We start from the raw sequence: 16,029 nt of genomic DNA, 5'->3' as shown, positions 1-16,029 counted from the left end.
AGGACATCTCTTTTCCTGGATGAGCTGATAATATGCCTGAGTCAACTGTACAGGTCTCCTGCTTCTCTCATTGTGTCCCTCCCCCAATATTTGAGCAAGAATCCTCTTCCTCTGGCGCACATATCAAACACAAACCAGTGAATCCAGGGTCCACACCTCTAACCACCTCCTTTATGGGGGTCCACAATCTGGGCCACTATCCACTTGCCCTTGTCACCCCAGGTCCAGGTATAGGCTAACTACGGACACCCCCTCCACCCCAGAACCAGCCAGGAGAGCGATTCCACTGGGCGGTGTGCGTGGTCACCGCCCTGCTTAATGGGGTCAGACTGTGGTGCCCACTTGGATTAAAACAGAAACTTTACCCCAAAATCCCGCTATGGGGCGGCAGCGTCCAGTTATCAATATTTTCATTTTTAGTTCTTAATAGAAACATAAGAAATGGCACCCCACTCCAGTACTCTTGCCTGGAAAATCCTATGGACAGAGGAGCCTGGTGGGCTGCAGTCTACGGGGTCGCACAGAGTCGGACACGACTGAGCGACTTCACTTTCACTTTCCACTTTCATACATTGGAGGAGGAAATGGCAACTCACTCCAGTGTTCTTGCCTGGAGAATCCCAGGGATGGGGGAGCCTGGTGGGCTGCTGTCTACCGGGTCGCACAGAGTCGGACACGACTGAAGCAACTTAGCAGCAGCAGCAGCAGCAGAAGCACAAGAAACCTGCATGCCTCTTACAGGCCTGGTATTTTTAAATGTCCTTATACATTTTAAGCATATTTTAATAATTGATCCTAGATTTAGCCAGCTCCTGCTGATGCTGCTAAGTCGCTTCAGTCGTGTCTGACTCTGTGACCCTATGGACAGCAGCCCACCAGGCTCCCCTGTCTACGGGATTCTCCAGGCAAGAATACTGGAGTGGGTTGCCATTTCCTTCTCCTCAGCCAGCTCCTACAATGGCTATTTTAGTTCTGCACCAACATTGGCACGTTTAACCCTGGTAAGAATCCTCCACAGAATGTCCTACTCTCTCCTCCCCTTTTTTGCAAGAACCAGGGACTGAAACATTAGATAACTTGCCCAAGGTCAGCCAGCTCTGAGTGACGGGGCCACAGACCTACGTGAACACCTGACACCCTGCCCTGACCTCAGGGCCGGCTGTATCTCGACAGCCAGGAGGTTTCTGTCCTGGCTCAGAGGAGGGTGCCCAGCCCCCAGCTCATTATTAGTACTGATCTTTCATTTCTTATTCACACTCGTGGTTAGTTCCTGCAGAGACCTGCGTCCTAACTCTTTGTTTCCTCCGGTTCCATTCTTGTGCTGTTTCCCTATTTCACTCTCTCTCTGCCTCTCTCTGTGTTCCTCTCTGTCTCTGTCTGTTATTTTCCCACCATTACCGTATTATTCAGGACTCTCCAGGACGGACAGGTCATCACACAGTTGTATGGGGATTTCTGAGAGGAGGCCATCATGGGAACAGACTCTCAGGGTTCAGGAGGTGGAGAGTCCGCCCCAGGACCTGCTGCAGACCCAGAAAAGCGGGTGACATCATCAGTGTAGGTGTGTGATAGCGTCAGTGTGCGTGTGTGACAGCATCAGTGTGGGTGTGTGACAGCGTCAGTGTGGGTGTAAAGGCCTAGACCGGGAGGGCGGAGGTGTCAGGCCCAGCCTGGGGCTGGGGAGGCGGGAACCAGGGGCTCTGAGTCTGAGGGCTGGAGATGCCCACATTGTGAGGGTGGACCCCTTCTCTCAGCCACTAAACTCAGCTCATCTCTTCCAGAGTCTCCTTCGCAGTCACGCCCAGAAATACTGTTTTACCAGCTCTCGAGGCTCCTTAGCCCAGGCAGGTTGACACATATGTTAATGATCACAGTTAGAATGGTGCATTTCCCCTAAAACATGGCATGACCCTGACCTCAGGCAGACTCGCCGACAGGTGGGTGCTTAGCAGAGAGAAGTGTGGAGGGCTGGCGTTCCTGGAGACGTTCCTGAATATTCTATGCCCCCGCCCGGCTCATGGATGGTTGACATGGTGCTGTCTGCCCCACTGAAAAGGATTTTTATGAGTCCAGCCCACAGTGGGGAGCAGACAGGGTTTAGGAGAAATAAAGACAAAGGTAAAAGAAAAACCTTTCCCACCTGGGAAGCAGGTGGGAAGAGAAGACTGGCCCGGAGAGAGGACAGGAAACACGAAGTCAGGGATAGTCTCTTCTTCCTGATCCTGTGGCCTCCCGAGCCGGGGATGGACTCAGGGCCCTGCGGTGCAAGGACATTCCCGCGGGGAGGGCGGCCCCTACTGCTCTGAGGCCCTCGGGCGCCACCTGGAGGACGAGCCGGGCAGTGCTGCGTGGTCAGGCAGCCAGGCTCCACCTCGCGCTCCGACCCTGCCCGCTCCCGTGTGTTCACTGGGGTGAGTGACGGGGGTCACAGTGGGCCCCCTCGTGGTGGGAGGAGAGACGTCGCCTGGGTGCGAGAGGGCAGGGACAGATGCTCAGACACTGAGCTCCCGGGGACGAAGAGCTCACCTCGATGACCTGAAGGGTCCCCAGGCCCCCAGGGAGCCGAGCGAGGATGGATCTCCCTTGACCGGCGCCCGCAGACGTCAGCCTCCAGCAGCCTGTGAGCGAGGCCCGCATGGCTGGTCAGCTCGGACGCAGTGCCAGCGGGGGCCTGGAGTCTTCCCTGTGGTGCGAATGACTGCTCCCTCTCCCCTGGGTACCATCCTGGTGGAGCGTTGACAGGGAAACACAGAGGTGGAATAAATGCCACGGGGTGTGTTTATACTGCTTGGCAGGGGCTAAGTATCAAACTCTGGCAGGGTGTGTGTGTGTGTGTGTGTGTGTGTGTGTGTGCTGCCATTAAGCGGGGGCCGCTCCGGGGACCAGATCAGTGCCAGACAAGTAAAGACGTTTCAGGGACTTCCCTGCTGGTCTGGCGGGTAGGACTCAGCACTCTCGATGCAGGGGGCCCGCGTTCCACCCCTGGTCAGGGAGCTAGACCCCGCATGGTGCGATTAGGAGTTCACGTGGGACAGTCAAAGGTCCTGCAAGCTGCAAGAAGACCGAAAATCCCGTGTCCCAAAGAAGACCGAAGATCCCTCGTGTTGCAGGTAAGACCTGGCGCAACCAGATAAATAAATATCAAAAAAGCCATTTCTCTGATTCTTGTTGATGTTTGGCAGAAACCAATGCAGTACTGTAAAGCAATTACCCTTCAACTGAAAATAAATAAATTTAACTTAAAATTTTAAATTTTCTTTTAATTAAAATAAATTAATTTCTTTTAATCAATTAAAAATAATTCCATTTCATTTCTTCTACTGAACTACAGTGCTAATAATCTACATACACATGCACACATGTGTACACACCCATGCACACAAATACATGCACACACATGGGCCTGCACACATATGCACACTCACCCAAAATTAATACATGCCAATGATGATACATTCATTTATTTGCAGTACTATCTAACATCTCCACATTTTAATTTCCTAAGGAATGCCATCCCCACTAAGGCCTCTAACGGCACTTTGGTTTTACATAGCAGAGTCCCATCAGTGGGAAACCATTGATTCCAGAAAGATCAGATCAGATCAGTCACTCAGTCGTGTCCTACTTTGCGACCCCATGAATAGAAAGGTGGTATGTTGATTCATAATATGATAAAAAGTTAAAATAGTCAAAATGAATGATTCTCTGAATTATAAAAAAGTCAAGAATCATAGAAAATTGTATAAAAATTCCTTTTCCGGAGGGGTTTGTGTTTTGTTCTAATGGTTCCGAGCGCTCACTGACAGAATCTCTTATCAAAACCTGGAGCCTCCTGATAAAGAACTAGTGATTAGGGGAAGGGGTAAAATGGGAGACGTGGATTAGCAGACACACACTGCTCTATAAAATAGATATCCGGGGCTTCCCTGGCGGTCCAGGGGTTAAGAATCCGCCTGCCAGTGCAGGGGACACGGGTTCCATCCCTGGTCTGGGAAGAGTCCACGTGCGGCGAGGCAACTAAGCCCGCGCACCACTAGAGGGCCCCCTGCTTACCACGACTAGAGAAAGCCCGCACCGCAGTGAAGACCCAGTGCAGCCATGGATCAATAGACAAGATTATAAAAAAAGAGAGAGACAACAAGGACCTACTGTAGAGACAGGGAACTATATTCAATATCTGGTGATAATGTATAACGGAGGAGAACCTGAAGAAGATACATGTCCGAGTCACTTTTCAGGTGTTCACTTCACTTTGTAACACCTGAAACTAACGTGACATTGCAAGTCAACTATATGTCAATTAAAAAATAATTTTAGAGTTAGTGATTAATGGTGAGTTTAGAATCAAATTATTCAAAATCTGAATGACTTAATGAAGAGACACCCAGTTTGAATAATAGATGGGATATCATAAGGGCTTCCCTGGTGGCTCAGATAGTAAACAGTCAGCCTGCCAAGGCAGGAGACACGGGTTCGATCCCTGGGTTCGGATGATCCCCCGGAGAAGGAAATGGCAACCCACCCCAGTATTCTTGCCTGGAGAATCCCATGGACAGAGGAACCTGGCAGGCTACAGTCCACGGGGTTGAAAAGAGTCGCACATGACTTAGCGATTGAACAACAACAACAACAACACACGTTCTAACCGGGCTTGTTGAATAAGCAACCACGTTGTCTGAACCCTCAGAGCTGGTGAGAACAGAACCTACTGAGGAGGTCTGGGGGCAGAGTGTGGGTGACACTGAGGTTGGGTCGCTTCTTGAATCTGAATCCGAACCAGACCACAGAGTAAAGGTAACAACATTCAGCCAAAAAAGGGAAGGGGTGGAGAAAGAGCTAGACAAATGCAAACTCTTGTTATTATTTATCCCCCTTTTTTTGGGGGGGGGGGCTTCCCAGGTGGCGCTAGTGGTAAGAACTTGCCTCCCAATGCAGGAGATGTAAGAGATGCAGGTTCAGTCCCAGGAAGATGCCCTGGAGAAGGAAATGGCCACCCACTCCAGTATTCTTGCCTGGAGAATCCCTGGAGAATCTCACCAGAGGAGCCTGGCAGGCTACAGTCCATGGGGCTGCAAAGAGTCGGACTGAAGCGACTTAGCATGCATGCATCCCGTTTTTTTGAACACATGTATCATTGTTTTCTTTCCCAACAAGAAAAATAATTGAGAGGCACGTTTACTGCTTTTTCACTTAAAAATCCACCCACAGCACCTTGCATGCATGCTCCTTCCATGACAACATGCATAGGTTTGTGGCAGGTTCCACGGGGCCCTGCCCTCTGCCAATAGTGCCCCTCCCCCCCCCCACTGACTTTCCTACCTGGGGTGACATGGTTTAAAAATGAGTGACAGGTCTGGTCGGCAGTCAACGGTGGGCAGGGTTGCCTTGTCTGAGTGTCTGCACGTGGGTGAGTTTCGACACAGGGTGTGTGGCCCATCTCATCTTGATTTGAGGGAGGAAATGAGGCGGATGGCTGTTTTCATGCAGAAAGGGAAGTGCTTTTCAGAGGACAGTGACTGACCGAAGAGCCTGGCTTCCTGCAGCCTGCCGGGGGCCCTCTGGGGCAGCCACGCCGCCCCTTTCCTGGGTTCCCTTTTTCTTGGAGGAGCTGGTCAGCTGGGCTGGGGGCGCAAGGGGGGTGGTCTGGGCAGATGTGGGGCTTGGGTCAAGACTCCTAAGGCACGAGGACCTTGATGCTGGGAAGGATTTCAGACACCAACAGCCTGGCTGTCTTCTCCTTGAACAGAAGCAACCACTGGGGCTGAGGGCCCCGCGGGCTTGAATGCAGCAAGACCTGGGACCGGCCACAGGCCTGAGCGCTTGGACAGACTGACCCCTCGGACAGGACATCACTGCCCTCCATCTCTATCAGACCTTGCCTTGCTGACCCCAGCATCCCGAGGAGGTCCCTTCCTGAACACCCAGCTCTGCCTGTGAGCCTGGCTTTGGTGCCCTAGGCTCAACAAGCCCCTCTCTGGGGCTGTGACTCTGAGAAACCCCGGGTCTCTCCCTCCCTCCGCGTCGGACCCCCCTCCCCAGTCTCCTCCTCACAAGGCCGGCCCCTCCCCTGGGTGTCGTGATGGTAGGACTCAGGGGGCGGGGGCGCCAGGCCACCCCTGCCTCGTCATAGGGCCCGTGTCCTGTGAGCCCCGTGGGGTGCAGGCAAGAATCCAGCCACCGTCCCAGACCCGTCGGGTTCTGTGCACACTCGCCAGTCCAAGAAGCCCCGCCCACCCACGTTGGACAAACGTAATTGTTTCCTTAGTTCACCCACATCTGTAGACTGAAGGCTTTCGGTTTAGAAGTGATCTGAGCCAGCTGGGAGGCAGGGTGAGCATGGAGAGTGCAGCCCAGGGTCACAGGATACGGGGAGTGGGGTGGGTGGGGGTTGGCAGAGACCAAGCTTCACAGTTGAGGTGTGCATCTACCCCGGCGGGCGTGAGGGAGGCGGGACCGAGAGCCTGTCTGGGCGCCTCCTGATGGAACAATGTGATGTTGACAGGAGAGTTTTCTTTCTCCTTTTGCGCTGGGAAATCTAAGTGTTTGAGCGAGGAAATGAGCGCTTTGAGTACTGTCAGCCTGTTAGGACCAGAAGCGGTGCAGGGAAGTTTCTCCACCAATACCCGACCTTGTGGTCTGGTTATTTATGTAATTATCCATGTATCTATGTAACCATGTATCTGTGTATTTACCTATATAGCTATGTATGTTTCTGTGTAGCTGTTTACCTATGTGTCTATGTAACTATCTATATATTTAAGTGTCTATGCATCATCTAGCTACTTATCAATCAATTCACCTATTTATCTACCTATCATGTTTCTATCTATGATGAGTTAATACTATGCCTGCTTCATCCAGACTCAGGTTGAGTCTGGTTATGACAGATCTTGCTAGAAACACTTATCTGTGTAATTGTTTTGTTCATTTAGTTTTTCTATGACACCAGACCTTGCTTGAGGGCAGGGAATACATGGGTTTTTTCTCAATTTTATCTCCTCATTTCCTGGGATGGCCATGGGTTGACATGCTTAAATATTTCTTTAGTGAACAGGGATAAGATTGCTGAATGGTGAAGGATGAACAAAAGGGCAAGTCATGGAGCGGTTAAGGTGAGTGATCTTGAGCAGTCAGAGAAGAGACGATGTCATTGGAAAAAACAAACCCAAAACACCTCATGGCATTTTCCAGTCCCTGAATTGCTGTGAGTTACCCTGGAAGCACGACCCAAGACAAGGATGGAAGTGTAGGTAGTTTATCTGAGAAGCAAGAAGGCCGAGTGGGGCAGGGAGAGTGTGAAGGAAAGGAATTCCTGGTAGAGAAGCCTGAGGTCCATGCAGGAGGTGATGGCAGGGGACTCCACCAGGACCTCGGAGAGTGTAGAGAACGCCCTGCAGGGTCTTCCCTCCAAAGGCAGTGACACTTGGGAATGTATTCATGGGCTTCTGTTCCCCACTGCTTGGAATCGTCCCAGGGATGGCTACGTTCTTCAAGGTCGGGCTGAAAGTGGTTCTGACACCTACAGAGCCATCAACCACATCAAAAACGAAAGGGCAGGTCACCACAGGGATCTGAACCAGAGGCTAAAAACACATGCTTGAAAACCTCTGTTCAACGGATTGAATCCAGTCTGTGAACTTGACTTCACCCCTTCCAAAACCCTCTGCATCTTTGCCTTCTGGACCGGAAGACAATGCCTCTTTCAGTCCCTACTTCCTCTTTTCCCTCCCAACCAGCGTTTCAGTTCGGAAGTCAGATGGTCTTCTCACCCTTTGAGGAGAACAGAGCGGAACGATGGTTACTAACCTCCTAGATCAGACCACAACTCTAGGTCACTTCAGGCCGTACCAGTAGAAACTGCTGAAAGTCTAGCCTCAGAGGTCAGCAGCAGTTAATGCACTGGGAGTGGCCTGGGCCCCTGCCTCGACTAGGGGCACAGAGCCCAGATGAGGGGGGCCTCGAGGAGAGCTGGCCTGCTAGATGGAGGGAGCAACATGCGAGAACATTCTGGAAGGCCAATGGGAAGACGGGCAGTAACCAAAGGGCTGCCTGTCAGGGCGTCATCTGGTTCCATCAGCCCTTAAGGAAACGTCCCGAATCCTGGCCACAGAGAAAGAGCTCATTCCTGTTGTTTTCATGATGGTTTTACACTTTTAGATTCTTATTTTGTACTGTTACAGGCTCCCCAAATTAGACATATCTTTACAATTCTTGCATTTACACAGAATTTTCACTGTTCTCTAGGTGCCAGGAAACCAGGCCAGTTGTCCCCTCCCTGCCAAAACAAACAAACAAACAAAAAAAGGGGAATATTAGAAGACTCAGGCCCATCACCACTTGTTTTTGCTTGCTTGTTTTCACTGAATTTTTGGCAGTGCAAGCCCTGTCCTCACAGGAATTCGATGTGTTCTTCTCTGGTGGGGACATTGAGGGGCAAACAGAGCGGGAGAGGAGGGATGAGACAGTTCTTGCAAGACCCTGGACACCAGGGAGAACTTGTATGTGTAGACCTGGGGGGAGCTGGGCCACCTGGGGACGGGGGAGGGGAAGGGGAGGGAGAGGGGAGGGGGAGGGGGAGGGGGAGGGAGGGGAGGGGGAGGGGGAGGGGAGGGGAGGGGGAGGGGGAGGGGAGGGGAAGGGAAGGGGGAGGGCGGCTGAGTGGTGCAGGGAGCAGAGGGAAGCGGACTGGAGAGTCCTCGAGACACCGCAGTGAGAGTCACTCAGCCATCAAAAAGTCAGACTTGTAGTCACTATAGAATTAATTTCTATGAACCAACCACTTTCAGATCCACAAAGAAATCCCAGCTTCCCCTGAGTAGGAATAACCAAAACAACAGCAGAGGAAAATTCCAAGGGATGAATGTAATACAAACTGTGCAAAACTGAGCCCATGTAAGTGTCTATCTTTCAAACATTCCTGAGTGGCACAAAAATCAGATTTGAAGAAGTGAAGAGCTACATCCGATCCTTGGACAGCATCCGTGGACATGACAAATATGCCAGTTCTTCTTCAGCTAATTTATAAATGAGCCCCAGTCTTCAAAATGCACTAACAAGCATTTTTTCAAAAACTAGACAAATTGATACTAAACTTTATATGGAAAAATAACAACTAGGAAACACTAGTTGAAGCAGTATGACAGTATAACAACTAGAGAAGCAGTATGCAGGCAGAAGGGATGAGCTCAACCAGAAGTTAAAACACACCACACAGGGACTTCTCTGCTGGCCGAGTGGTTAGACTTCGCCTTCCAATGCCCCGGGTTCCATCCTTTGTAGAGCAGTTAAGATCCCATATGCCCAACAGCCAAAAAGCCAAAACAGAAAGAGAGACAATATTGCAACAAACTCAACAAAGGCTTTAAAATTGGTTCACATTAAAAAATTTTAAAAACATTTTTTTAAATAGCACATACACAATAGAGCCTCTGAGTCATGAGGCAGTAAGAAAGCCTAGGTGCATCTCCTTAGTCTGGGAAAAGAAACAAGAAAGAATCAGCCGTATTCCTCAGGTATTTCAAAGCAGTGGGGTATTATACACAGTGTGGTTTACATGCAAACGGATGCTCTGGGAGAAGACATGTGGCTACAGCACAAGGTCAGTAGCTGCTAATATTATTAAGTGAATGTTTAATGAGGAACGTGGTATGTTCAAACTCTCAGAGTATCAATATCTCCCCGCACCCCAGTGACTGATCACAAAGGGCAAACCACAGCTTCACTCTGGGGAAACCCAGGGCACGCCGAGTGCACCCGCAATCCCTGATAAGAAGAAACAAGGACAGCACGGCTTGGCTGGTACTCTGCCCCCAGTGCACAGCCCGCATCTGACCAGAGTGGTCTGGCTCCTGTGCTGTGTGCCTCATGCCTCCTTTCTCGGCGGCTCCCCCTCTCCCAGCGCCCAGCACCGGCACCGGTCTCATCACCCTTGTGAGGGGAGGAGCCCGGGTCTCTGGTTGGGAGACTGATGGAAACTTCACTGTGTCCAGACAGGTGGCCCTGAGCCAGAGACTCGAGAGGAACACAAGCCATTCAAGACCAGGAGGGGCTCAGACCTTGGGCAGGAGCCGCTGATCTTCTGACCGCCCAGCCCTAAGCCCAGCACTGGGCTCTCATCACCTCATGGCACATTTGGACCAAGCCTGGAGCACATGTCTGGGTTTATGATGGGTGGAAATTGTTTGCTGAACAAAAAGGATTCTTACATCTTCTGTGGGATGGCCTTGGAGACTGACATGTAGGGGAAGAGCTGCTCGACTTCTGGTGAAAATTTCAGCATTGAAACGCACGCTGGGGGTGACGGGCACCTGCCCACGGCATCCTCATGGTCAGCGTGGCCTCCCAGGCTCTGTCATCCTGTCCCTCTGATCAGTCCAGGGTGGGCAGGAGAGTCGCTGTGATTTCAGCACTCGTCACCCTGCTCAGCCCCACTCCATGGGGAAGGAGAGTGAGTCATGTGTTTATTATCATCATTTGGTTATTTGAGGATGAGCCTTGAATTTCCCTTTCAGATCCCCTAACACGCCTTCTCAGTGGTGGAGATAGGGAGACAGTCCTGGATTATCCGGGGAACAGGGGGTCCCCTGTCACCACCAAGGTCCTTATGGGTGAAACAAGGAGGCAAGGAAGACACAGCCAGAACACATGTGACTTGAGAGCAGAAGCTGGAGAGCTGTGACTGCCGGCTTTGAAGATGGGAGGGGTGATGCCAGGGAGAGGGTCGTTTGTAGAAGCTTGAGAAGGTGAGGGGAGACATTTCCCCCGAGTGACTGGGAGGAACGCAGCCTGACGACACTGCGGTTTTAATGCCGGGGTTTCCAGTGTGGACTTCTGACCTCCAGAGTGGAAGGTAATTACTGTGTCGGTTTAACTCGGTGACTTCCAGCAGCTGCTCTGTAGCCACAGGAAGCAAACACACAGAGTATCTGAGGGGGTTTTGGTGGCCGTTGCTGTTTGCTTCTTTGTTTGCCAGTCTGAACTCTGCAAGCTCAGGGTCTGAATCTGTCGTGCCCAGAGACGTACCTCTAAGCCAGGCACATGGCCAACACCGAGAAATAGGTGCAGATGCTTGGGGGGAGAAAAGCCATCAGACCAGGAAGGCTTAGGGCAGCTTAGAGTTACGGGAGGCCCCAGAAGTGGTCTGAAATGTCTGTCGAACCCACTGCCCACTCCAGCCTCAGCCTGCAGAAACTAGGGCCCGGCTCTGGGGAGGGTCGGTCCCTTCCTGCGGGGATGCTGATGTGACAATCGCATGACAGGAAGCACCAGCCCTGGAGAGGACACACCCTGTGGTCTGTCTGTCCAGAGGACACCTAGGTCTCCTCCATCCTCACAGCCTGGACCGCAGGGAGGAGACGCCATGGCCCCCGCGCTCCCCGCCCTGCTCTGTCTCGGTGAGGTGAGGAGGCGCAGGGGGAGCCCTGGTCTGGAGGGACCCCCCCCCCAGCAAGCCTGCTCCGTCAGGGGACCCCAGGGCCCAGGAGGCTCCCGGGGAGGAGAGGCGCTGCTCAGATCTGAGGGCAGACCTTTCACAGGGCGCTCTCTTCCAGGGCTGAGTGTGGGCCTGAGGACCCAAGTGCAGGCCGGTGAGTCTGTCTCAGGGCCTGGCTCCCTCCTCTCGTGGGGACAAGGGTCACCCCCAGGCTGTGGGCAGGGGGAGGGCAGCTCGGGGCTCATGGAGGGGGAGTCTGGGAGGTCTGGGCTGAGAGCCAGGGCCTGGGGTGGACGCCTGGTGAGCCCGCCTCTGATTTCCTTCCAGGGACCCTCCCCAAATCCACCATCTGGGCTGAGCCCGGCTCTGTGGTCCTCTGGGGGAGCCCTGTGACCATCTGGTGCTGGGGGACCCTGTGGGCCCAGGGGTTCCGTCTTGATAAAGAGGGAAGCCCGGTTCTCTGGGACAGACAGAAACCCCTGGAGCCCCGGGACAAGGCCAGGTTCTCCATCCAACACATGGGACAGGACCACGCAGGGAGCTATCGGTGCTACTACAGCACCCCCACTGGCTGGTCAGAGCCCAGTGACCCCCTGGAGCTGGTGGTGACAGGTGAGGGACACTCGGGGGCCTCGGGCTCTGCCCTCGAGAAGGGGGTCTGCTCTCAGGGGCTGTCCCTCTCACAGCCCAGCCCTGGGGAGGGGAGGGGAGGGGAGGGTGGGGGCCCCACGGAACCAGCTGCCTCCTTCTCTCCTAGGATCCTACGGCAAACCCAGCCTCTCAGCCTTGCCGAGCCCTGTGGTGACCTCAGGAAGGAACATGACCCTCAAGTGCGGCTCCCGTTGGGGATTTAACAGATTCCTTCTGACCAAGAAAGGAGAAGATGAGGTCTCTTGAACACTGGATGGACAGTGAAGCCCCGACGGGCAGACCCAGGCCCTGTTCCCAGTGGGCCCTGTGACCCCCGGGCACGGGTGGATGTTCAGATGCTACGGCTTTTACAGGGACACCCCCCGGGTGTGGTCGGCCCCCAGCGACCCCCTGGAGCTCCTGGTCCCAGGTGAGGAATCCCGTCCTGACCCCATACATTTGTGCAGACAAGACAATGTACTGGGGTCTCTGCTCCCAGGGGAGCCCCTGTGAGAAGGTGGGGAGAGGAGCGTGGGGCTCACAGGACAGACACACAGACTGAGACACAGCGAGGCCTGGGGCCGGGACGGGAGAAGGGGGGTCCATGTGGGAAGCAGTCCCTACAACCCAGTGCGTGTCTCTCCCCAGGGCTGTCTGGGAAGCCCTCCCTCCTGACCCCGCAGGGCCCTGTCGTCACCTCTGGACAGAACCTGACCCTTCAGTGTCGCTCTGACATCGGCTACACCAGATTCGCTCTGTCCAAGGAGGGGGAACAGGACCTCCCCCAGCGCCCTGCCCAGAGGCCCCAGGGGGGGCTCGCTCAGGCCGACTTCCCCCTGGGCCCGGTGGGCACCATCCACGGGGGCCAGTACAGATGCTACGGTGGACACAGCCTCTCCTCCGAGTGGTCGGCCCCCAGTGAGACCCTGGAGCTGCTGGTGGCAGGTGAGGAGCCAGCAGGTCAGTCGGGGACCAGACTCTGCACAGGCCCCACCGGGGAGCCCCAGGGGTGAGGCTGGGACCAGGGGGAGGGGTCCCAGGGAGGGACAGAGAGACTCGGAGAAACAGAGACAGCACTGAGGGGCCAGAGAGGCCCGCAGAGTCTAGCTCAGAACCCGGGCCGGTGCCCGCACCCCCTTCCTCTCTGCAGGATGGCTCAGAGACAGCCCCTCCCTCTTGGTGCAGCCGGGCCCCTAGGTGGCCCTGGGGGAGACCGTGACCCTGCTGTGTCAGTCAGGAGAGAGGACGGACACCTTCCTTCTGTCCAAGGAGGGGGAAGCCGATCGCCCCCTGCGTCTGCGCTCCCAGGACCAAGACGGGCGGTACCAGGCCGAGTTCTCCTTGAGCCCTGTGACCTCAGCCCACGGGGGCACCTACAGGTGCTACCGCTCACTCAGCACAGACCCCTACCTGCTGTCACAGCCCAGTGAGCCCCTGGCGCTCGTGGTCTCAGGTGAGGCCCTGGTCTGTCCGTCTCACTCGGCAGCTCGGGGCTCTGCCCTGGGAGCGCCAGGCGGTGGTGGAGGAGGGGGCGCTAAGGGAGGGGCCCCTTGCTTGAGGGGCCTCGGAGCCCGCGCCCTGCCCCTTCTTCCCGCACTGGGGTCTCGGAGGGCCAGGTGGGCAGTGTGAGGGTCTCGGGGAGGCCACAGGGCCGTGCATGGCAGAGGGGAGTGAGGTGGGGACCCTGGGTCAGCCCGGCGTACGCCTTCCTGGGCTTATTCCCAGGACCCAGTCTCCCAGCCACAGACCCAAATCCGAACCTGGGGAATCTCGAGGCTCTGTGCTCAGGGGAGAGAGCCCACCCCAGGGCGCCTTGAGATTCTGTGGGGGGACAAGGCCCCTCAATCGTCAAGGGCCGGCGGGGAGTCGGGCAGAGATGGCCTGGGAGCCACAGGCTGCAGGGGCCTGAGGCTGCTGGATGGGGGGTCAGTCTGGGGAGGAGCAGGCCCGCCCCACCCCATCCTGCCCCCTCCCCGGGCAGAGTCCAGCCGGCAGACACAGAGGGCTGAGTGAGCGCCTGTGGTGGGCGGTGGTGGGTCCATGGGACCCCGCATACCACTGCTCAGGGGCGGCCCCCACCCCGGGACCCCACAGACCACAGCTAAGGGGCGGGCCCCACCCTGTGCTGTCTGAGCTCCGGCAGCTCAGGGTCCTGAGCAGGAACGTCTGAGACAGTAAGATAGAGAGGCCCCGGGAGGCTCCCGAGGAGGACATGGCCCACCCACAGCCTCTCTTCAGGACACTCGGGCCCCGCTGACACCCTCCCCCAGCACCGCAGTCAGACTTGCGAGTGGGGATGAGGACACTGTCCCCTTCAGGGGCTGGGCTTGGGGCCACGTCCTCTCACGGGATGCAGGTGCCCTGGGTGCACACCCCGGTTCTGGGTAACGGGGCCTGCGCTGACCTGTGCGCCCTCATCCCAGACTACACGGTGCAGAATCTCATCCGGATGGGCCTCGTGGCCTCGGTCCTGCTGCTCCTCGGGGTCCTGCTCTGCCAGGCTCGGCACGACCACGGAGGAGCCCTAGATGCGGCCCGGAGCTGAGCACCGAGGCCTCGCACTGCCCGAAGCTCAGCATCCCGGGACGCCAGCTTCCCGCCTGGGAGCTTCTGGAAGAGCCTCTGTGGTGCGTGCTGGGTGCGCTGTCTGCAGAGACCCTGGGGGAGAGATGTGAGATGCTCCGCGGGGGCGGGAGGAGGCCCCTGGGGGCTCAGCCTCTGCTCACAGGGGTCCCCCTCCCTCCTGGGGAGGACGCCCCGACTCCCGGCTCCTACCACCCCCGGGCCTGAGGCTCATCCCAATGGCAGGAGCAGGTCCTCACCCTGCACGCCGGCAGGCTCTGTCCACTCTCATGAAGGATGTGAACTTCATTTTTAATGCCCGCCGTCTCTGGTGTGTGCAATGACCTCCATCCCTTTGCTCTGAAACAGAACTTCATTTAAGTAACTGAATAAATGGGTGAAGGTGGGGCCCCATTGGGAACAGATGGATCCAGAACTCTTCCCTGAACCCCCCAGACCCCTCACGCCCTGCTCTCCTCATCAGGTGACACCCAGTGTCGTTTCTGCAGACACCATCACTGCGAGGGGACACCCTGGCGTTTGAAGTGACAGCCAGGTGCTCTGCTGGTAAACGGCTAAGGAATACAACAGTTTATAAAGAGCCCAGGTGTGCAAGCTGTGTGTCTCCTTTGGTGCAAACGCTCTCCGTGGCCAACCTCAAGGAGCCTGGGTGAACACGCTGAAGGCCCAGTGGGAAGGAAGGAGCAGGCTGACTTTCCCACAGGAGCGGGTCTAATCCAGCCAGCCCCTACCGATGGCCCCACGCGCACAGATGTGTCCTTTGTGTTAGGTTAGATCATTTCCATGTCAGTTTCAAGCCCCACTTTCCATGAAATCAGATGCCAAAACCTTAATCCATTCAGATGAGAGGGAAAGAGAAAACAATGCAAGTACCAGTTGCGGGAGAAAACATGGAGCACTTTGGCTCCAATACCTTACAGCTTGGAGTGCAAATTGCCTCAGTAATTTGAGGAGGAAATAACAACCATCAGTTAAAAGGGAGAGACACACAGCCCCCACCCAGAGTTATGTAACCGAGGGGGAAATTGTGCCTAACCACCAGTACACATGCAGGAGAGTAAGGACAGAGGGTCGCTCATATCAGACAGATCACAGAAAACAACCTCACAAACATGAATGCTTTGGTGTATACATGCGATGGAGCTTTAAAATTTCATTTTAAAAAATATTTTATTGATCTATTTGGCTGCGTCAGGTTCCAGTCGCAGCATGTGAGATCTTGTTGCCTCGTGTGGGATCTTTCACTGCAGACCCTAGTTGTGGTGGGCAGGCTCCAGGGAGCGCGAGCTTCAGTAGTCACAGCACACGGGTTTAAATTGCCCCTCGGCACTTGGGGTCTTAGTTCCCTGACCAGGGATGGAATCCATGTTGCCTGCATTGGAAGG

General features: G+C 55.0%; 1 pseudogene across 1 annotated transcript; it reads left to right on the top strand.

Moving 5' to 3' along the window:
- The first annotated feature begins 9,960 nt into the window (after positions 1-9,960).
- On the top strand, positions 9,961-15,225 carry LOC147354682 (leukocyte immunoglobulin-like receptor subfamily A member 6; annotated as a pseudogene). Its single transcript, XR_015146534.1, has 8 exons — positions 9,961-10,849; positions 11,259-11,393; positions 11,550-11,585; positions 11,759-12,043; positions 12,189-12,491; positions 12,710-13,006; positions 13,212-13,514; positions 14,485-15,225. The product of XR_015146534.1 is annotated as a leukocyte immunoglobulin-like receptor subfamily A member 6 (transcript).
- The last annotated feature ends 804 nt before the right edge of the window (positions 15,226-16,029 follow it).

The sequence above is a fragment of the Bos grunniens genome, chromosome 18, assembly GCF_055505025.1.
Source record: "Bos grunniens cultivar Pamir isolate PY7600 chromosome 18, Bosgru_T2T1.0, whole genome shotgun sequence".
In the NCBI taxonomy this organism is placed as follows: domain Eukaryota; kingdom Metazoa; phylum Chordata; class Mammalia; order Artiodactyla; family Bovidae; genus Bos; species Bos grunniens.
Note: the sequence above shows the minus strand (reverse complement) of the source record. Positions and strands in the feature narration are given on the sequence as shown.